Source organism: Schistocerca cancellata, chromosome 7 (assembly GCF_023864275.1).
Source record: "Schistocerca cancellata isolate TAMUIC-IGC-003103 chromosome 7, iqSchCanc2.1, whole genome shotgun sequence".
NCBI classification, from domain to species: Eukaryota; Metazoa; Arthropoda; class Insecta; order Orthoptera; family Acrididae; genus Schistocerca; species Schistocerca cancellata.
In genome coordinates, this window is record NC_064632.1 from 229,882,149 (window position 1) to 229,906,055 (window position 23,907).

A 23,907-nucleotide genomic window follows, 5' to 3' on the forward strand; every position below is an offset into this window, starting at 1 on the left:
AAGTCTTTCTTTTCATTATGTAAGATACTAATATCATGAACATCTTTAGGTTTGTGTCCCGTGATAAGAAGGTGGTCAGCGAATGACGAATTATGTACGTTCGTACCTTTCTCCCATAATAGATGCTCTTTATATCTAATCGAAAAAGCTCGTCCAGTCTGTCCTATATAATAAGCTGAGCAAGTGTCACAGGTGATTTTATAAACGCCTGAGTTTTGCAGAGGCGACCGTCTTCGTTTTAAATTATGGATAAGATTACTTTTGAGACAGTTGTTGGTAGAGAAAACTATGTTGCAGCCATATTTATTTTTAAGGAGACGTTGCAATCTTTAGGTTATTGGCCCTACATACGGTAAAGAGAAGTATTTCTTCAAATCGCTAGGCTCGTCAATAGTGGTCCCAAGCGTGGTAATTCTGTTATTGGTTTTCTGTCTGAAGACGTCATCTACTATATTTGGTTCGTAACCATTATTAACTACAATGGATTTAATTAGATTCAATTTGGTTTTTAAATTTTCAGATGACAAAGGGGTAGAGCTTGCTCTATGAACAGCAGAGTGAAAAAAAATGCTTTTTTGTGAGATCGTGGGTGTGTGGAACAATCTGGCACAATTTAGTCAGAAAAAGCATCCTTTCGAAAACTATTGAAAGAGATTTTGTCATTCACTATTGTCAAAGTTAAGTCTAAATAATTTAACTGACGGGAGCTGTTTTCAAGTTCACACGTGAAGGTGTTTTTTTCATGTAGTTTGTTAAAGTTCTCGAACAAGTGGTCAATGCCATCGTTCGTTCCGTTATAGACGATTAAAATGTCATCAACGTACGTAAAATATGAAACAATTCCTAAGGTGGTAGCGGAAAATTTTTTGAAAAATGTCTCTCTAGAGAGTTGATAAAAATGTGTAGCAAGACCATCAGGTTGTTGGCACACCTGTCCACTGAATTCGAAATAATTGTACTTTGTTACGATCTGCATTAGGTTAATGAAATCAGTGATCTGTTCATCAGAGAGTTCTTTTTTGAACAAACGTAAGTTATTCTCCATGATATCTAAAGTCGTTAGTACAGGCACATTGGTATAAAGGTTTTTAATATCAAATGAGAAATCTTAGTGTTTTCGTCGCAGTGTATGTCTTTTATTTTGTTGATAAGGCTCTGACTGTTAGCTATAGAGTAATTATTTGAAAAACATAAGATCTTTTTAATTTATCATGAAGGAATTTTGCTAGATCGTGGAAAGCGCTGTTCATACTATTAGAAATAGGCCGAATAGGGTGAATTATTTTGTTGACCTTAAACTGGGAACAAATTTAGGCGGCTGGGGGTTCATGTTAATCAGCTGTTTTTCTGGAATGTAATTAAGGAATTTGCATCATGACCGCGGATCTAATTTCTTTTTGTAAAATTGGGGTAGGATCTACCTGTAGCTCAGAAATATTGTTTTCCTCAAAAATTCTAAACTTTTTGCTACATATTCATCTTTTGTAGCAATAATAAGAGAATTACTTTTATCTGATTTTGTTATGAGAGCATCATTATCTCTAAGTTTAACATTAATAGAGTTGATTAATTTTTTGTGATAATTTACATTTTCAGGGCGAACTACATTTCTACTAAGCAAATTACATACATCATGAGCAATTCTGGTCTGTTGCGATTTTTCGATTTTTACACTATCTAGACCAGTTTTAAGTTCAACAATGATATTTTCTATTACATCCTGATCAGATCAGTTTGGTTTGACATTGTATTTTAAACCTTTTGTTCACAAAGAGATTTTTTCTTTAGTAAAAATTATGTCAGTCTGATTTAAAATTCTATTAAAAAATTTATGATCACCTTTTTCAAAATTATCAGTGCATTGTGCCTTGTTCACATTTAAAAGGCGAAGAAGTTTATCCAATTTTTTCTTATGTCTGTTATAAATGACTTTCCTATGCACTTCTATGCTCTCATTAATATTACACAAAAATCACCAATTTGAAAGTTATAATGGTTACGAAACATTTTGGTAAGTTCTAAGTACAAATAGTACGCTTCTTCATTTAAAGCGTCTTTTTTGGTATAAGCTATAATATTTTTCACTAGCACACTAAAAGTTTTCTTATATTTTTGCACTGATTAATGTTCAGGTAAGGTTTCACATAACTAGGCACGAGCCCCATTTTTTCACATTCTTTACTAAAAATAATTGCCATACCTGTACTGACGATTCTCTTTCTAAGCTCCTTATATTTGGAAACGGCCTTTGACGCCTGAGCAGGCAGAAATCTTACTATTTTGAACATGGCCAATAATGCAGCAACTGTAGACGAAATTTATAATATTAATTGAAAAAAAAGCTCTTCGGTTGCACAGGTAAAAAATTTTCAACTTTACCTAGGTTTCAACTGCTCTAAGGCAGCCTTCATCAGAAGTAAAAAATATTTACATTACCTATAACAGAGTTTTGGAATAATATAAAAATTATTAAATTAAACATATGTCATAAAATTACATCATAGCTAACTGCTACGGTACAATAGACAAAGAAAGCATACTTATATAGAGTAAATAGTTATGAAATGCTTTAGAGCATGATGTATGTAATTTGCTTAGTAGAGATGTAGTTCGCCCTGAAAATGTAAATTATCACAAAAAATTAATCAACTCTATTAATTTTAAACTTAGAGATAATGATGCTCTCATAACAAAATCAGATAAAAGTAATTCTCTTATTATTGCTACAAAAGATGAATATGTAGCAAAAAGTTTAGAATTTTTGAGGAAAACAATATTTCTGAGCTACAGGTAGATCCTACCCCAATTTTACAAAAAGAATTTAGATCTGTGGTCAATGATGCAAATTCGTTACTTAGCCATTCCAGATTAACATGAACCCCCAGCCGCTTAAGCTTTCGTCCCAGTTTAAGGTCCACAAAATAAATCACCATATTCGGCATATTTCTAATAGTATGAACAGCGCTTACCACGATCTAGCAAAATTCCTTCATGATAAATTAAAAAGATCTTATGTTTTTCAAATAATTACTCTATAGCTAACATTCAGAGCCTTATCAACAAAATAAAAGACATAAATGCAACGAAAACACAACACCTTTATACCAATGTGCCTGTACTAACGACTTTAGATATCATGGAGAATACGTTTGTTCAAAAAAGAACTCTCTGATGAACAGATCACTGATTTCATTAAGCTAATGCAGATCGTAGCAAAGTACAATTATTTCGAATTCAATGGACAGGTGTACCAACAACCTGATGGTCTTGCTATGGGCTGGCATCTTAGCAGACATTTTTATCAACTCTCTAGAAGAGAAATTTTTCAAAAAATTTCCCGCTACCACCTTAGGAATTGTTTCATATTCTACGTACGTCGATGACATTTTAATCGTCTATAACAGAACGAACGATGGCATTAACCACCTGTTCGAGATCTTTAACAAACTACACGAAAAAATCACCTTCACATGTGAACTTGAAAACAGCTCCCGTCAGTTAGATTATCTAGACTTAACTTTGAGAATAGTGAATGAAAAAATCTCTTTCAATATTTTTCGTAAGTATTCTTTTTCTGACCAAATTGTGCCAGCCTGTTCCACACACCCACGATCTCACAAAAAAGCATTTTTTTCACTCTGTTGTTCATAGAGCAAGCTCTACCCCTTTGTCATCTGAAAATTTAAAAACCGAATTGAATCTAATTAAAACCATTGCAGTAATAATGGTTACAAACCAAATATAGTGGATAATGTCTTCAGACAGAAAACCAATAACAGAATTATCAAGCTTGTAACCACTATTGACGAGCCTAGCGATTTGAAAAAATACTTCTCTTTACTGTATGTAGGGCCAATAACCTACAGATTACAACGTCTCCTTAAAAATAAATATGGCTGCAACATAGTTTTCTCTACCAACAACTCTCTCAAAAGTAATCTTATCCATAATTTAAAACGAAGACGGTCTCCTCTGCAAAACTCAGGCGTTTTTAAAATCACCTGTGACACTTGCTCAGCTTATTACATAGGACTGACTGGACGAGCTTATTCGATTAGATATAAAGAGCATCTATTAGGAGAGAAAGGTACGAACGTACATAATTCGTCATTCGCTGAACGCCTTCTTATCAAGGGACACAAACCTAAAGATGTTCATGATATTAGTATCTTACATACTGTGGAGAAGCAGCCTACTCACGCCGTATAAAATTCACATCAGTCTTTCCATTGTGTGCCAGCCAGTCTGCTGTCATAAATGACGTCATAAATGTTGCGCAATGTTTTAAAAATCAAGTAAATAACCTGAAACGTTTCTAGCATGTCAGGAGTAACACTAAATCAATATGTGTTAAATATCAGTTCAATAACTTTAACCATTTTCGAAATTTGGACGTTTTTCTGTAAAAACCATTGGCGCAACAGAAAAGAGCTAGAAACTGAAAAATTTATATTTAGATTCCTTTTGTATAATAATTTAGTAGAAACATTATTCCGGATCTCAAAAATTAAAATTTTAGTTGAAATTCATGATTTTCTGGTTTTTGCCTTAGAAATTAAGCAAGCAAGATAGATTAAGTAGGTGAATAAATAAGGCTAGGATGTTTAAATTTAAGTAGAAGGGAGAGGGACCGATGACCGTCGCAGTCTGGTCCCTTTAATCCCCCAAACCAACCAACCTAGAAGGGAGATCCGCTATAATCATAAAGATGTGAGAAGTGTCAACTGAATAACTATAAAACTATAGCGATAGCGTATCTCAAAGGCAAGTTCAGAGCTCGTCTACTGTGTGTAGTGTTATTAAATTAATTCTCTCGCCCAAAATATTTTACTTAGCCACGTTAGACTTTTATTATGATTACTTACCTGTGTGCTGATTGCACATTTAAAGTGAGAGCTTCATCGACCATCAGCAAAGGAAGCAATTATTTATTTGATCACTTAAAGTGGTGCATTACTAGCCAGCTACTAGTCAGGAGAGCGGATTTGATCAGGTGTTCCCTTAGCCATCGCACCGCGGCTTTATATATAAGAACGCTGCGCTAGTAAAAAGGCCCCAGTTCTCTCCAGACACTGATTAGCGCACCACCTGTGCCGGGAGCCGCGTCGCGTCGGTATCATTGCTATAAACAGCCTCGGATGCCATAATAAGTTACTCGGAATACGCGTAACCATGAAATTGTTTTCGAGTGAAGTGTTAATTCTGGGATGACTTTAATGATCTATCTTCAGTTTGCGTACATCGTATTTTCACGTGCCGCCGCGGGACAGACATTTTACCATTATTTAGCGTGGCCTTTGATGAACATTATCATCAAATTATGGCGAGCACTCATTTAAACATTTAATTTGAACAGTTATAGTTGCATCAGCGCATTAGACTCTGAACTGCTCTTTAAGTTGGATTGTGTGGATCTTTTTTTGGTCTGTGACTTTCAGAATATAGTGAACATTTTAGAAAGAATCGCTTTTGATTATGAATCCCACACAATCTCCTAATTCCTCAGAGCTATAAGCTGTAGCTATAAGTGTCTTTCTCAGATGAAGTGGGCACTAGGAATTCTAATTACAGGCTGCACGTTTTGCTAATCACTTTCTGGTTGCCAATATTGTAGTTAGAGAGCCAGTGTTGAGAATGGCAAACAACAGCACAGCATAAATACAAAACAATTATAACAATGATTCCACCCACCGCCCCACATATGGTGCATTGGCCGGGAAAAACAAAACATTTATAACAATAATAAGCCACCCGCCGCCCCACATGTGGTGCATCGGCCGGAAAAGAAACTGAGTAAAAGTAATAGTGATTTCTAAATATTCGGATTCGGTAGTGAAATGCGACACGCAACTGAGTAATAGAACAGTGATAGTGTTACGTGAGTATGTGGACGACGCAATTGGATTAACAACGCATCTGGATTGACAGAGCTGGCACTGAGTCTAGCGGCGGTGCCGGCATCGCGAGAAGCCAGATTCACCTCACTGCAGTCATCCGCCGGGGCAATTACTGGAAAGCAACGCCGATTTCAACTGGCGAAAGGCGCGTTCGCATTCCGTCGTCCAGACGAACGGAACACCCTTACGGCGTAAGCGATGAAGCGGAGCTGAAATGGAAGAGGCGTGGCGCACATAGCGATGATAGTAATTTATTTTTCCCAGCACACTCTGTAGCTGCTTCAAATTCTGCGGCGAAGGCAAGTTTTGTATGGGACGGTGGTACTCTGGACTGGGATGTATGCCTTGGGCATTAAGTACATGTCCCAGATATGGCAAATCACGAGCAAAAAACACACATTTGTCCTTCCGCAAGCGAAGAACATTTTGTCGCAAGACCTGAAATAATGTTCTGAGATTGGCTAAATGTTCTTCTTCCGTCTTTCCGGAGCTCACAATATCGTCCAGATAGTTTGCTGCAGTAGGGACCGACGCACAAACAGTTTGTAGACATTGCTGAAACAATGCAGGGGCGGATGCACACCCGAATGGCAGTCGTTTGAATCGGTACAAACCAAGATGCGTGTTAACCACCAAAACGCGCTGGGATTCTTCGTCCACTGGTATTTGCAAGTACGCATCTGCTAGGTCCCACTTCGAAAAATATATACCCGGGAACAGTTTGTCAAAAAGATCTTCCGGGCGGGGTAAAGGAAAAGTTGCAGTCACAAGTTGTGGATTCACTGTTGCCTTGAAGTCCACGCAAAGTCTCAATTTTCCGGAAGGTTTTTGCAAAATTACTATGGGTGATTCCCAGAGAGAAGCCTGCACACGTTCAATTACACCTTGTGATTCCAAATCGTGTAATGTTTTTGCGACCTCATCACGCAATGCGTGGGGAACATTGCGCGCTCTGAAAAATTTCGGTTGCGCGTTGACTTTCAGTTCCAAATGTGCCTTATAGTTCTTAGCGCAACCAAGGCCCGGTGCAAAAATGTCCGCAAATTCTTCACATAGACGAGAAACACTGGCTGAAGGCACAGTCTGGTTTACTGATAGGACCTGATTTACTATAGACAAGTTAAACAACTGAAACAAATCGAAACCAAACAAGTTCACTGCAGCAGAAGAACGAAGGACGTACAATGACACAAGTTTTGTTTGTCCCTTGTATGTTGCAAGAAGGCTGCACTGTCCTAACACAGGGATCGCTTGTCCGGAATAACTAGTCAGCTTAACATTTGCGGCATGCAACGGAGGTGTGCCCAGCTGTTTGTACGTGTCGTGATTGAGTAGTGAAACTGCAGCTCCGGTATCGAGCTGGAACGGTATCACTTTGACGTTAATGTCCAAATCAACAAAAACTTTATTGTCCTGCTGACGACAAGAGCGACTGTCGCGTGCAACGTGAACTGATACTAGTACAAAATCACTTGCGACTTGACGGGATTTCCGGCGATGTCGACGCACACTATTTGTGGGACGAACACAGTCACTGTTAGAGAGAGTAGCACTGGGCGGAGTGGCATGAACTACATGAATTTCCATAGGCGAAGTGTCGTGAGCCTGAGTATCCTTGGTTCGATTCCGATTCCGGCGTGAAGCAAAGGGCCTGGAATGGTTGTGAGTGTCTGATCGGAGCTTTTTCTGGAAAACACTTTGAACATGTCCTTTTTTATTACAGAAAAAGCAAATAGCTTGGTGTGATGGGCAATTCTCACGCGAATGTCTAGTAGCACACCGAGGGCATGATTTCACTGCATTTGCTTGCTGGCGCAGCCTACGTGGCTGAGAGCCAGGCGGCTTCGGCGCGGCCGAGCGTGAGGACTGTTTACTGTTCTGTGCAGCTCGCCCGGTGGGCCGGTGAACCTGACACACAGGTGGCGAAGTTTCAAATGATTCCTGAGCAAAGTCAAGTGTGTCCTGCCGATCCAATATGTCCATCACTTGTTGAAGGGAGGGATTGACTAGTTTCAAAATCTGTTCCCGTGTACGAACATCAGAAACATTCTGTGCAATTGCATCACGCACCATAGTATCTGAATAAGGGAGTCCACATTGACACTCAAAAGCACAATCCCTAATAAGGCCTTGCAAGGTTGCAACCCACTCCCTGTTAGTCTGACCGGCCATACGTTTTGTACGAAAGAACGTATACCGTTTGGCAACTACATTGACTGATTCTTTGAAATATGCATCTAATGCAGACAAAATTTCTTCGTAGGACAGAGTTGCTACATCGCGTTGGGGAAACAATTTGACTATCACACGGTACCTGGACACTCTGACAGAACATAATAAGAACGGCTGCCGCTAGTTACCTTGAATTCTGGAGGCGGCGAGATGGAATCCAAATAGGCATGACCACTACGACCAGCTTTCCAGTGCCGCATCAAAAGGACGAAAAGGTGGTGCAACTGCGGGTTGTGGCGGCGGTAGCGGTGAAGAGGCGGCCGCCACATCGTTTTGCATTGCACGTTGACCCTGGACGAGCTGTCCAAGGGCATCTAGTAAGACCTGCGTCTGCTGATTCTGTAAGCGATAAAATTTGGACAGTACATCTGGAGATCGTGGCGAAGCCATGACAAGTAAATCAGTCTTTATCAATACGAACGCAAAATCCTCGTCGTCAAACTGTTGTGACTTGGCAAGACAGCCTAGCCACTAGGAGGAGGAAGCCGAAAGGAATGTGTTTAAGCTCACGCAGGCTGGCGTGAGGTCTGGAACAGTTAAGGGAATTTATAGTAGCAAAGAACGTAAGTAACTACTGGAATAATTAACTTTAATTCATAATTGGTGAACATCGGTCTGACGGTACATGCATCACAAGATAAACAGCAAATGATAAAGGCGCCTTGCTAGGTCGTAGCAAATGACGTAGCTGAAGGCTATGCTAACTATCGTCTCGGCAAATGAGAGCGTAATTTAACAGTGAACCAACGCTAGCAAAGTCGGCTGTACAACTGGGGCGAGTGCTACGAAGTGTCTCTAGACCTGCCCTGTGGCGGCGCTCGGTCTGCAATCACTGACAGTGGCGACACGCGGGGTCTGTCGTATACTAGCGGACCGCGGCCGATTTAAAGGCTACCACCTAGCAAGTGTGGTGTCTGGCGGTGACACCACAATAAATATGGCTGCAACATAGTTTTCTCTACCTACAACTCTCTCAAAAATAATCTTATCCATAATTTAAAACCAAGACAGTCGCTGCAAAACTCAAGCGTTTATAAAATCGCCTGTGACATTTGCTCAGCTTGTTATATAGGTCAGACTGGACGAGCTTTTTAGATTAGATATAAAGAGCATCTATTAGGGAAAAAGGTACGAACGTTCATAATTCGTCATTCGCTGACCACCTTCTTATCACAGGACACAAACCTAAAGGTACTCATGATATTAGTATCTTACATACTGTAGGGAAGCAGCCTACTCACGCCGTATAAAATTCACATCAGTCTTTCCATTGTGTGCCAGCCAGTCCATTGTAACTAGCTCTGACGTTATAAATGTTGCACAATATTTTAAAAATCAAGGAAATGACCCAAAACGTTTCTAGAATGTCAGGAGTAATACTAAATCAATATGTGTTGAAAATCAGTTCAATAACGTTAACCATTTTCGAAATTTTACGTTTTTCTGTAAAATCCATTGGCGCAACAGAAAAGAGTTAGACACTTAAAAATTTATATTTAGATTCCTTTTGTATAATAATTTAGTAGAAACAGTATTCTGGATCTCAAAAATTAAAATTTTAGTTGAAATTCATGATTTTCTGGTTTTTGTCTTAGAAATTAAGCAAGCAAGATGGATTAAGTAGGTGAATAAATAAGGCTAGGATGTTTAAATCTAATTCGAAGGGAGATCCGCTATAATCATAAAGATGTGAGAAGTTTGAACTAAATAACTATAAAACTATAACGATGGCGTATTTCCAAAGGCAAGTTCAGAGCTCGTCTACTGCGTGTAGTGTAATTAAATTAATTCTCACGCCCAAAATATTTTACTTAGCCACGTCAGACTTTTATTATGATTACTTACCTGTGTGCTGATTGCACATTTAAATAGAGAGCTTCATCAGCCATCACCAAAGGATGCAATGATATATTTGATAATTTAAAGTGGTGCTTTACTAGCCCAGCTACTAGTCGGAAGAGCGGATTTAATCAGGCGTTCCCTTAGCCGTCCTCACTACGGATTTATATATAAGAACGCTATGCGAGTAAAAAGGCCCCAGTTCTCTCCAGACGCTGATTAGCGCACCACCTATGCCGGGAGCCGCGTCGCGTCGCTTTCATTACAATAAACAGCCTCGGATGCCGTAATAAGTTACTCGGGATACGCATAACCATGAAATCGTTTTCGAGTGAAGTGTTAATTCTGGGATGGCTTTAATGATCTATCTTCAGTTTGCGTACATCATATTTTCACGTGTCGCCGCGGGACAGACATTCTACCATTATTTAGCGTGGCTTTTGATGAACATTATCATAAAATTATGGCGAGCATTCACTTAAACACTTAATTTGAACAGTTATAGTTGCATCAGCGCATTAGACTCTGAACTGCTCTTTAAGTTGGATTGTGTGGATCCTTTTTTGGTCTATGACTTTCAGAATATAGTGAACATTTTAGAGAGAATCGAGTTTGATTATGAATCCCACACAATCTCCTAATTCCTCAGAGCTATAAGCTGTAGCTATAAGTGTATATCGCAGATGAAGTGGGCACTAGGAATTCCAATTACAGGCTTCACATTTTGCTAATAACTTTCTGGTTGCCAATAGTGTAGTTAGAGAGCCATTGTTGAGAATGGCAAACAACAGCACAGCATAAATATAAAACAATTATAACAATGATTCCACCCGCTGCCCCACATATGGTGCATCGGCCGGGAAAAACAAAACATTTCTAACAATAATAAGTCAACCGCCGCCCCACAATACGGAAAAGAAAGGCTTTAGACTTGATATTCTCGAACAGTTGGAAATTTTCAAACATTTTTCCCGTTACGACCATTTAATCCTCAATGAGCAAATACAATTGATAAAAATTTCATTGGTGGTATAAAGCCCTTGCTTAAAATCACTTAACGCAGAATATTGTTATTATGCTTCCCGTACTGTAGCCTTAAGTATTGATCTCTCTCTCCCTGTTTTACAGTATAAAATTTTGTGCAACTTTCGATCTGTTACATACTATCTGACATAATGTAATCGGCACATTACGTGTACTCCTGTTCCAATGCTTCTGACAGCTGTTGTCACTGTAAATTACAAGCATTCTACACTAGATGGCGCGATACAAGGTGCCGACTTGCCAACATCGACGGCGCGCGCGCCTGTCAGTCTGATGCTGCTTAAAGTGCCGGCCGCCCATGCGACCCTTAGCGGCGCATCTTAATCAAGTTGTGCATTCCTAGGAAAATTTTTATAATGTACAAATATATTTTTATCTTTAACGTGAGCACTGTTGCTCTAAACCATTTCATAACTATTTACTCTATGTAAGTATGCTTTCTTTGTCTACTGTATCGTAGCAGTTAGCTATGATGTAATTTTATGACATATGTCTAATTTAATAATTTTTATATTATTCCAAAACTCTGTTATAGGTAATGTAAAAAATTTTTATTTCTGATGAAGGCTGCCTTAGAGCAGTTGAAACCTAGGTAAAGTTGAAAATTTTTTACCTGTGGAGCCGAAGAGCTGTATTTTCAAGTAATATTATAAATTTCGTCTACAGTTGCTGCATTATCGGCCATGTTCAGAATTGTAGGAGATGATGTTTGTACGCGGCCAAGCAGATTGAAACGGTCGAGAGGCAGTTCGGCTATACCAAAACAAGCACCCTCACATATAGACCAACGTTCATGGACGCGACGCACTGTGTGTATCCTGATTTGGAGGACCGGATTTTTCATGATATTGGAGCCAACCCAAGTAGATGCTGCAGGCAACTGGCTCGCCAACATGTGTGTCCTGTATGTCAGCTGCTACTATCCCCGTCACCTCAAACGAGTGCAAGGATTATCTGTAGCCTATTTCCCTCTACGGAAAGGACTTTGCTGATGGTTTTTGCACCACACCAAGAGAATTATGAGATTTCTGTCATCACTCCCGACGAAGCAACCTTTACCAGAATTGGCACCATCAATTTACATAATCTTCATCTCACGGCTACAGACAATCCTCGGGAATGGTTGAGACGTCTAATCAGCATCGGTTCAGCATCGATATGTGGGCAGGGATTCCTGGCGACAAGGGTTCTTGGCGACCACTTACTTCGACCAGTTACTATTCCACAACGCCTCGGAAGAGGAACGTACCAGTACTTCTTGCGGAATACTCTTCCGGGTCTGCGTGAGAATGTGCCTTTGGCAATACGATAGGTTATGTGGTTTTCCAAGAGCACTTCCCCACTTCCGAATTACAGATCGCCGATACCTCAACAACATATTCCCTGGACGATGAGCAGGACGGGGAGACGTAGGAGCGTGGTTGCTAGATCACTGGACTTAAGTTAGCTATATTTTTACCACTGGGGCACACAAAAAGATTTGTGTGTGCTGAACCAGTTCCTGATGTGCAGATTCTGAACAGCGTTTCCACGACGCCTGGACGCTGTTCGCAGAGAGGCCGGAGCGTGCGAAGGAGTGCGGAAATCCATGACGCGACGAGTGAACGCGTACATTGCATCCACTGGAGGCCACTTTCAACATCTGTGGATGCTATGCAGCTTTGTATTTTTTTCCGGGACGATCTGTTGTCGTTGCTGTCACACCGTCCATTTCCAGACGTAAGTTCATAGGACCTTTCTTTACTCCGTTTCAAGTCAGGAAACCATCCCTGCTGTTCGTCGGTTTCGTGAATGTTGACTCTGCATTCCCTTCTCACACAAATATGCACGTTCCAGTCACATTGATGTGATCAACGCCTATGTTAGACATCAACGTGCAGTAACAACTCACAGACGGTAGGTGGCAACACTTGCAGGGGACCGGGATGTATATATAAAGTGTGTCGGTGGCGGGGGTGGGGGCGGGGAGGGGGGGACGCGGGAAACAGTGCAGTCTTCGCCGTAGTGCGGAAATGGATCTATTTATGTGACGTCCAAGAGGGCATGACCATTGGCTTTCGGACAAGGTTGGAAGTATTTCCAAAACGGCTAAGTTGGTAGGCTGTTCGCTGCTGCCATGGTTAAACTGTATGCTTGGCAAAATGGTGCTATCCAAAACCGGCACTGAGGCCACTGTCATAGATGACCCGGGTAAACGTCGACTGCAAAGATGTGTACGGGAGAATAAAAGCTCAACTGCTAAGCAACTGACTGCCCAGATTACCAAAGGGTCTACCAACAGCGTCTCCTTAACGACCGTACGGTGAAAGTTGCTGCGTATGGGCCCCAGCAGGGTGTGCGTGATTCCTGTACCAAATCCGACTGATGTGCATTGGTGACGAAGCCTGGAATTTAGACAACAATGCTACATCTCAGATGACTGATTCGCTCAGGTGACCTTTTGAGATTACTCACGTTTCATCCTCCATCGGATAAATGGTCACTGACGTGTGTGGTGTGAAACACCCTGCACTAGTCGGCTCAAGTGTCCAGGCTGGATAAGGAAGTCTTATGGTCTTGGGAATGTTTTCGTAGCATTTCCTGCCTAATCTCGTCATTCTGGTGAAAGTCAAGTATGCTACATTTGGGAACCATATCAACCCCCATACGCAGTTCGTTTTACCACTACACGATGACATCTACCAGCAGGAGAATGCAACAGAGTTCGCACTGTACGTGCCCGGCTCGAAGAGAAACAAGAGTTTACCGTATATCCCTGTCCATCAAACTACCCGGATTTATACAAAAAAAAAGAATATTTAGGACCAGCTCGATGGCCGGCCTGTATGCGCCATGAATCCTAAACCGAGAAACCAGCCACGGAACTAGAGTCGGCATGGCTCCACATCCCTGTAGGTACCTTCCAGAATCTCACTGGCTCTCTTCCAGCACGTCTCGCAACGGTCCGCTTTCCAAAAGGCAGTCATTCAGGCTTTTGACAGGTGGTCACATTAATGTGACTAGATAGTGTAAAATGAAATTTGGCAACAGCTAGGTGTGAGAGATAATGTGCCTAGCACAGTTAAGTTTCCAGTTGAATATATAAGGAAGTGCCAAAGAAACTGGTATAAGATTGCGTAAATACAGAACAGGCAGAATATGCCGCTGTGGTCGGCAACGCCAACATAAGACAGCAAGTGTCTGGCGCAGTTGTTGGATCGGTTACTGCTGCTACAATTGCAGGTTACCAAGATTTAAGTGAGTTTGAATGTGGTGTTATAGTCGGCGCACGAGCGATCGGACACAGCATTTCCGAGGTAGCGATGAAGTGGGTATTTTCCTGTACGACCATTTCACGAATGTACCGTGAATGTCAAAAATCTGGTAACACATTAAATCTCCGACGTCGCTGCTGCCGGAAAAAGATTTTGCAAGAACGGGACCAACAACGACTGAAGAGTATCGTTCAACGCGACAGAAGTGCAGCCCTTCCGTAACCTGCTGCAGATTTCAGTCCTGCGCCATCAACAGGTCTCAGCGTGCGAACCATTCAACGAAACATCATCGGTATGAGCTTTCGGAGCCGAATGCCCACTCGTGTAACTTTGAAGACTGCACAACACAAACGTTTATGCTTCGCCTGGGCCCGTAAACACTGAAATTGGACATTTAATGACTGGAAACATGTTGCCTGGTCGCATGAGTCTCGTTTCAAATTGTATCGTGCGGATGGACGTGTACATGTGTGGAGACAACTCCATGAATCCATGGATGATGATGATGATGATGATGATGATGTCTGGGTTGTGGGGCGCTCAGCGCCCGTACAAATTTCCAAGCTTTGCTCACTCCCAACCCTCCACTTTCATGAATGATGATGAAATGGTGAAGACAATACAAACACCCAGCCATCTCGAGGCAGGTGAAAATCCCTGATCCCGCCGGGAATCTAACCCGGGACCCCTTGCTCGGGAAGCAAGAACGCGACTGAGAGACCACGATCTGCGGAAGTGAATCCATGGAGCCTGCACGTCAACAGGGGACTGTTCAAGCTGGTGAGGCTCTGTAATGGTGGGGGGCGTGTGTATGGGACCCCTGATACGTCTAGATACGACTCTGACAGGTGACATTAACGTAAGCATCTTGTCTAATCATCTTCATCAATTCGTGTCCATTGTGCATACCCACGGACTTGGGCAGTTCCAACAAGACAATGCGAGACTCCACACGCCCAGAATTGCTACAGAGCGGCACTAGGAACATTCTTCTGAGCTTAAACACTTCCGCTGGCCACCATACTCCACTGATATGAACATTATTGAGCATATCTGGGATGCCGTGCAAGGTGCTGTTCAGAAGACACCTCCACCCCTCGTACTGTTACGGCTTTATGGATAACCCTGCAGGATTCAAGGTGTCAGTGCCCTTCAGCACTACTTCAGAGTCGAGTCCATGCCACGTCATGTTTCGGCACTTCTGCGTGCTCGCGGGGGCCCTACATGATATTAGGGAGGTGAACCAGTTTCTTTTTGGCTCTTCAGTGTACATTACTACAGAATTCACTAGTATCGCGTTCCTGAAAAGTACAGGTTATGTTTAAAATTGACGATTAAGTACTACACAATATATCATAACACCTGCACGAGTTTTAATGAAATTAACACGAAAAACACGTTTACATTACGTCAAATTTTCGTATCTAAGTTTCCAAAATGAATTTATGTGACGAATGTGATTTTACTCGAAGATAAAGGAACTAACTGGGGGGTGGCCTTACAGATTTATACGTAAGTATAAAACTTCATATATTTTGACAATAAGCTAATTTTGCGGCCGCTTTTATACTAGCGTGCCAAAGATGAACTTGCAACTTCCGTACATCTCATAAGAACGACGTGGAATGTAGAGCACAATAAACATTATGGTGGCTAACACTTCATACTTTCACACAGATGTGCTACGTGATACTATCAGGTTCTGACAACGTCGTCACCATTTCGCGGTGTTATTCATGCCGACATTTCGCGTGGTCTAGTTCACACATCCATTTCTCTCGGGGAAATACAAATCTATTTCAGTGATATGCACCTGTTACCTCAAACGAATTGTAGTCAGGTCTTTTAAGTGAAAGTTTGTTTTGTGTACTGGGGAGTGTTAATTTTGTGATATGGGTCTAAGACATTGCGCTGAAGGGTTTTAGAGATCGTCAATTTCGGATGTGTATTCGCTGCCAGCGAGGCTGAATTGCAAATTTAATTTTGTTGTCAATTAAATGGGATTTGAGTTTAAATTTTCTATGGAAATTTGGTATCCGGTGTCAGTTTTCCTGATTTATCAATTCTGCTACGTGTAGCCGCATACATGTTGGAATTTCAAAATTTCGTCACATTAGGCAACGCATCTATAGGCAGTACGCTTTATTTTGTTTAAAGGTCACGTTATACACCTGTATCATCTTACAATTTATTTTTCTCGTAAGTGATTTGCAGCAGTTTCGGTAAGTTTGAAGTTAATGCAACACCCGTCATCCGTCGGTGGAGGCAACCAGTTTACAATTAATTCGTCAGTAACAATTACACTACTGGCCATTAAAATTGCTACACCAAGAAGAAATGCAGATGTTAAACGGGTATTCATTGGACAAATATATTATACTGGAACTGACATGTGATCACATTTTCACGCAATTTGGGTGCATAGATCCTGAGAAATTAGTACCCCAAACAACCACCTCTGGCCGTAATAACGGCCTTGATACGCCTGGACATTGAGTCAAACAGAGCTTGGATGGCGCGTACAGGTACAGCTGCCCATGCAGCTTCAACACGATACCACAGTTCATCAAGTATAGTGACTGGCGTATTGTGACGAGCCAATTGCTCGGCCACCATTGACCAGACGTTTTAAATTGGTGAGACATCTAGAGAATGTGGTGGCCAGGGCAGCAGTCGAACATTTTCTATATCCAGAAAGACCCGTACGGGACCTGCAACATGCGGTCGTGCATTATCCTACTGAAATGAAAAGTTTCGCAAGGATCGAATGAGGGGTAGAGCCACGGGTCATAACACATCTGAAATGTAACGACCACTGTTCAAAGTGCCGCCAATGCGAACAAGAGGTGACCGACACGTGTAACCAATGGCATCCCATACCATCAAGCCGGGTGATACGCCAGTATGGCGATGACGAATACACGCTTCCAATGTGCGTTCACCGTGATGTCGCCAAACACAGGTGTGACCAAAATGATGCTGCAAAAAAGAATCTGGATTCATCCGAAAAAAAGACGTTTTACCATTCGTGCACCCAGGTTCGTCGTTGAGTACACCATCGCAGGCGCTCCGGCCTGTGATGCAGCGTCAAGGGTAACCCAGCCAATGTCTCCGAGCTGATAGTCCGTGCTGCTGCAAACGTCATCGAACTGTTCGTGCAGATGGTTGTTTTTTTGCAAATGTTCACATCTGTTGATGCAAGGATCAAGACGTGGCTGCACGATCCGTTACAGGCATGGGGATAAGATGCCTGTCATCTCGACTGCTAGTGATACGAGGCTGTTGGGATCCAGCACGGCGTTCCGTATTACCCTCCTGAACCCACCGATTCCATATTCTGCTAACAGTCATTGGATCTCGGCAATGTCGCGATACGATAAACCGCAATCGCGATAGGCTACAATCCGACCTTTATCAAAGTCGAAAAGTGATGGTACGCATTTCTGCTGCTTACACGAGGCATCACAACAACGTTTCACCAGGCAACACCGGTCAACTGCTGTTTGTGTATGAGAAATCTGTTGGAAACTTTTCACATGTCAGCACGTGTTAGGTGTCGCCACCGCCTCCAACCTTGAGTGAATGCTCTGAAAAGCTAATCATTTGCATATCACAGCATCTTCTTCCTGTCGGTTAAATTTCGCGTCTGCATCAGTCATCTTCGTGGTGCAGCCACTTTAATGGCCAGTAGTGTATATTGTCGCTTATTAGGAGGTGTTATGTGACTGACAATGAGCCTTATTACTGGAGCTACAGAATCACCCTATCGCATTTTTAGTTTGTGTAGAGTGAGGTTTGCAGTTTACGTTACATATTCAATGTTCTAATGGTATTATGAGCGAGTAATTTTTCTCCGATATTGCATTTCGCGTAAGTTTTAGTATCTCGTTGTCACTAATAAAACAATGCGATAGCGTTGCTCATCGCATTCTCCTTTTGGGGGTATGTATATAGGCAGGAATAATATTCATAAATGTTAAAGGCACAACATACTAAGATCAATAGCTAATGGTGTGAAAATCACTCATTCAGTCCATGGATGAGTAAGGAGATTTGATATTGATAGCGAGATGTACGCCACTAAATCTGGCGGGCGAAGAATGTGACGCTTTATGTTTTTCTGACAGTTCAGTAGAGAGAGTGAAGGTCAGAGTGTAGTGGTTTCTTGACGTCGAGATTATCAGACAAGAATTGGGAAATAATGCTACTGTGGCATTCGTGAGAAAAACATCGCGACATTCTTCTACACCGACTTGGGAAAGCCACTGGGAAACCAAGGTCATGGCTGATGTGCATTCGAACTTCACACGTCCTCTCTACACCTCTCACATACCATGACCGATGGGTATCCGAACTTCACACTGTGTGCGCCTCTCACATGTGAATCCACCAGTCATATGGTTCAGAGTTTCAGTCAGACGTAATATTAGGTGAATAAATTTCAACGTTTGAACATTTCTACTGAGTCTCTGAGTATTTCCTCTCGGACCACTGTGTATAAACTGTTGTTATAGCTTTTAACATATGTTGTGAATACCCAACTTGTCCAAATTACGTAATCTATCAACAACGCCGAACACCTCGTCGATAAAATGCGAATTAGGTAGGCAGTGAAACGGCCTATTCGGTCTCATGGACGGAGGTCATCGCTCAAAAAAAGCGGTGGGTAAATTCTGGCGGTACAAAGTGAATTTTAACGGCCACTCGCACTGCGCGGAAATTGTGTGTCGACAACAGAAAGGGAAATAACGGGCAAGAGCAGCAGTTACAACGTTTTGTTCTTTTTAGAGGAGCTTGAAAAAGGCAAAATAACGGCGGCTGTCACATATGGATTATTCACACACGAAATACGGCGTTCCGCACTTCCCCTTTGACATTGTCGCTTATTGAACTGCTCTCACATCCATTGACACTGTCCCTTAGGCAGAAAAGCGGTCTTTATCATTGGAGCTTACTACAGCTTAGCAGACATGCTTTTGAAAAAGATGCTTCGTACCGAAACAAGCCGATGTGGTTGCTGGTACGTCAAACTATCTGACACCCTGACGGCTTAGCGCCGACTATATTTTAACAGCGTAAAATTTGACATGTTCATGTCACGATGCCAAACTGAATGTGTCAGCGTCGTAAAGATGATTTTTCTAGAAAGATGTACTTTGTGGTTTACACCTTTCACAAACGATTTTTTATTAACACATTTCCATTAGATATAGCTACAAATCCTCTTTGGTAGACATTTTTTAGCAGATTAATGTGCTTGTCTCTATCATTTAAAGTGGTTTTTGTTTAAAAGATAAATTTCTGTGCGAAGTTTTCGAAATAATTATTTTGGTAATTATTTTGGAAAATAAGTAAGTGTACTGCATTAGTGAATAATATTCATTGAAATGACATTTCTCGAGAAAAAGAAACTTCCGCCAAATGAGTCAGCACGGGGTGAAAAAAATTCTTGTCGCTAGAAACACACTTCGTACTTTTCACAGGTTTGCTAATGAATACCATTCTTTCTATGCATCACAAAGACATTGCACATTATATCAAATTGTCCATCAACAGCAAGCATATTTTCTAACAATAAGAAATTTTGTCTTCAAAACTACTTACATTCAAGCTGCGTGCGAGATAGATCTGGCAAGACTTCTCAGGATAGAAGGTGAAACTGAAGATAGCAACACAATGTTCCTTGCACAAGGGAAAGCCAGGAGTAATGATCCAATTTGATTCTCGTACTACTGCAAAGATGAATGAAATAGATATTAGTGTCAGAGGCACTGAGATACAGCTGAAGTCGTTAAATCTGAACAAAACTAAACTACCTGACGGTATCCCTCTCAAACCCTATACAAAATTTTCGACTGAATTATCGCCCCTGTTAACTACGAAAACATACCGAAGATATCTCGAACAAGAAACTGTGCCCAGTTGTTGGTAGAAAGCACAGAATACACCAGTCTACAATAGGGGTAGTAAAAGTGATCTACATGCATTTGTTGTAGAATCTTGGAACATTTTCTGAGCTCAAATGTAATGCGATATCTCGACATGGGCTCCGAAAACTTCGGCCGAGTCAAATACAACTCCCGCTTTTCTCCCACGACACCATGTAACTTATGGATCATGGCAGTCAGAAAGATACACTGTTTCTATACTTCCAAAAATTATTTGACTTAGTACCACATGTATTCTTACTACAGAGAGTACGTTCATATCTCGTATGAAGCAAGCACTGTGACTGGATTGAACATTTCTTCTTGGGGAGTATACCGCTCGTTATCTTGGATGGAGAGTCCTCAACAGATGTAGAAGTAACGTCAGGTTTACGCAAGGGAAGTGCGTTGGGTCCCTTTGCTGTTCATGTTGTATATTAATGGCCTTGCAGACAATAGTAATCTCAGATTTTTCGAATATGATCCAGTTATATATGATGGAGGACGGTCGGTGGAAACCTGCTGAAATTTTAAATGAAATTGTGATAAGATTTCTAAGTAGTAGACAGACTGGCAACTGACATTAAATGTTCAGAAATGTTTACCTACATCAATGACTTGCTGTAGATTTTGTGCATTTAAACAATGTAATGTAATTTGTTTATGAGTTTTCACTTTTTCAATAGTGTTTTTATTTTCAAAATTTCTTTTCGTTTATTTACTTATTATGCAGGTAGGTCTCACAATATAAACGATATATTTCGTTATTTCCTTTCTAATCATGTACCGAGCGAGATGACTACTCCATTCTTAATATACTGGACTCGCTTTCGCGTTCCCGTCCCGGCATCCTGTGTTGGGTTTTTCCATGATTTCCCTTTGAGCAAAGGTAAATACTGAGATGGCTCCTTTGATTATGCCATAGCCGATTCCATGCCCATACTCATCCTATACTGTCCTATTTTGTAAATATTTTATATGTATGTATTACTTCTGTCTTTCTGATATGCCTGACTATTGAACTATTGTACCAAATGGCCTATGGACGAATAAATAAATGAAATAAAAAATAAAATAAAACAGTACACTTCAAAACATGAAAAGACTTGGTATCTTATGACTACAGTAGCAATGAGTCGCAGTCGGATCTATCAAATCTTGCAAATACTTGGGTGTAATAACTTGTAGGGATATAAAATGGAACGATCACATAGTCTCACTCATACGTAAAGCAGTTGAAAAACTACGATTCACTGATACAATCTTAGGGAAATGCTTTCAGTCTGCAAAGGAGATTGCAAACAAAACAGTCGTGCGAGCCACCGCAAATGTGTGGGATCCTTACCAGATAGGAGCAACATAAGTCGTTGAACGGATACAAAGAAGGGCAACACGAATGGTCACAGTCTTTTTGACTCACGGGACAGTCTCTCGAAGATGCTGAAGGAACCGAATTGGCAGAACTTGAAGATAGACCCAAGCCACTCCGTGAAAAAGCTGCTCAGAAATGTTCTACAACCAACTTTAAGTGAAGATGTTCCAAATACAAGACAGTCACTGTTGCAGTATTTATTGATTAATAACTCGTTTAGTGCTCTTACCGCATCATCTGATTAAGTGCAAGATGTTACAAAACAATAATTACGTGAAGGTTTTCCGCGAACCTATCCAAACCATTAAGTGGCAGAATAACCTAATGGCAAAAGGATGCAAAAGTAGCTTTAAAGGGCAGGGGAGGCCACATTAGTCAGAATTAAAAGTCATGGTGGCGTTAACCTTAATCAGTATTAAAATCATAGAAAAGAAAGGTTGAATCGGAAACGCTATCGTCAAACTGAGGATAATAATCTTGAAAGGAGAAGACAAGGACCATACACGAATGAAGAACCGTAAAATACACGGCGAATCAAAAGTCCTTGGACACATTCATAAGCTGGAATATTAAAGGGAAAATTGAAATGTGATAATGGAAACATAGGTTTGACGTGGGGCCGCAACTTTTGGAGTAAATGTCATTCATGGACGCTATCTTGAAATCCGCCATTTTGGATTCAAGTCTATTTCTTTTTAATGGGAAGGGGGTGTTTGACACATCAAATAAAACTCGCTTGAGCTCTGGAATTGAGTGCCGTAACTTGTTTTGGTCTATCTTGTACAGTTTAGAAGTTATTAATGTGGTTGAGGCAACTACAGTTGTGCATTGCACGGGATGGACAACACGTAGAACATGTGTTGTAGCAGTCGGTATGAAGGTAATTTCCCAAGTTTGAACATTAATAACCTCTAGACTGTACAAGATAGACAGAAACAAATTACACCATTAAATTCCACAGCTCAAACGAGTGTTATTTGATGTGTCATACACACCCCCCTTCCAATTTAAAAATAATGACTTAAAACCAAAATGGCGGATTTCAAGATGGCGGCCATTAGTGACATTCACTCCAAAAATTGCGGCTCCACATCAAACCCATGTTCCCATCATCACATTTCAATTTTCCCTTTAATCATCAACCCTATGAAGGTGTCCAAAGACTTTTGACTCGCCCTGTATACGCGAACTAAGTATTCAGTGTAAGGGAAATAACTGAACTCGCTCAACACCAGTAGCAAATGAAGCAGGTAGGCTGGCCTTAACAGGCGTGTGTCTCACTAATAAGCAAAGTAGGCGACGACATGTTTGCTGAAGCGTGAAGGACGCGAAGTCAAGTGAGGTAAAAGCAGAAGTTGATTGGAGTGGCCGAGTGACGGCGCTAGTAGCGAAGGAAAAATGAATCAACTGACTTACGTAAGCTGATAAAAGTGAATTGATAAAATAGACTTATGTAAGCTGAGATATTTAAATCATAAAATACACAACAGGAAGTGACATGAAATTGAAAAGTTAAGTAGTAAGCGAATAAAAACAGTTCCAATTTTTTACCACTTCCTGTTGTTTATTTCCTTATTTAAAACGGAAAATGAAACGGTACATTTCCGGACATGGTTTTCTGTTCAAAATATTATGTACCCACTCCTCTCTGCAAGTCCTAGAAGTTTGTAACGGATTTTTCCGAACACCCTGTGTAGGGTAAGATGAGTAATACGAGACATACAGGTTGATTGCTGCAACTACAGAAGTCGCTTTATGCAACCCCGCACGTACGTCTGGTCTTTAAAAACCGCCCGCGAGACTTTCATATTCTTTCGCTCGCTAAGCGCAAACTATTAACCCTTCAGAAAAAATGAACAGGACCTTTTTATACGAAATGTAATGTACAGGGTGGAGCAAAAAACAGTGGCCAGGACGAATGGTTACGACTGGACGTGGATGTGTGCATATGGCCACTCCCCACGACGCGCACCCACGGGTACGCCCGCCACATGTTCCACACCGATTCAGATCGTAGTGCGGACTGTGTCAGTGTGCGTGGAGCCGTGCAAAGGGGACGATCGTACTCATGGGGTTTATTGTATAAACATTGCTGTCTGGAGATCAAATTTCACATTAGATTAGAAACTTAACTACGTTCGTGACTTAGCTCTATTGTACAAAAACTTGAAGTCTCCGAAGCAGGTTCAGATTTGATTTACTTAAGATAATGCTTGTCAATACGGCTAAAATTGGCTATCGAAACGATTATTGCGTTCCGACTGCAGATACTTATCACAAATTGTAGATATGCAGTATTTATTATCGAAGGTGTCGTGCTATAACCGTGGGAGCAAGTAAAC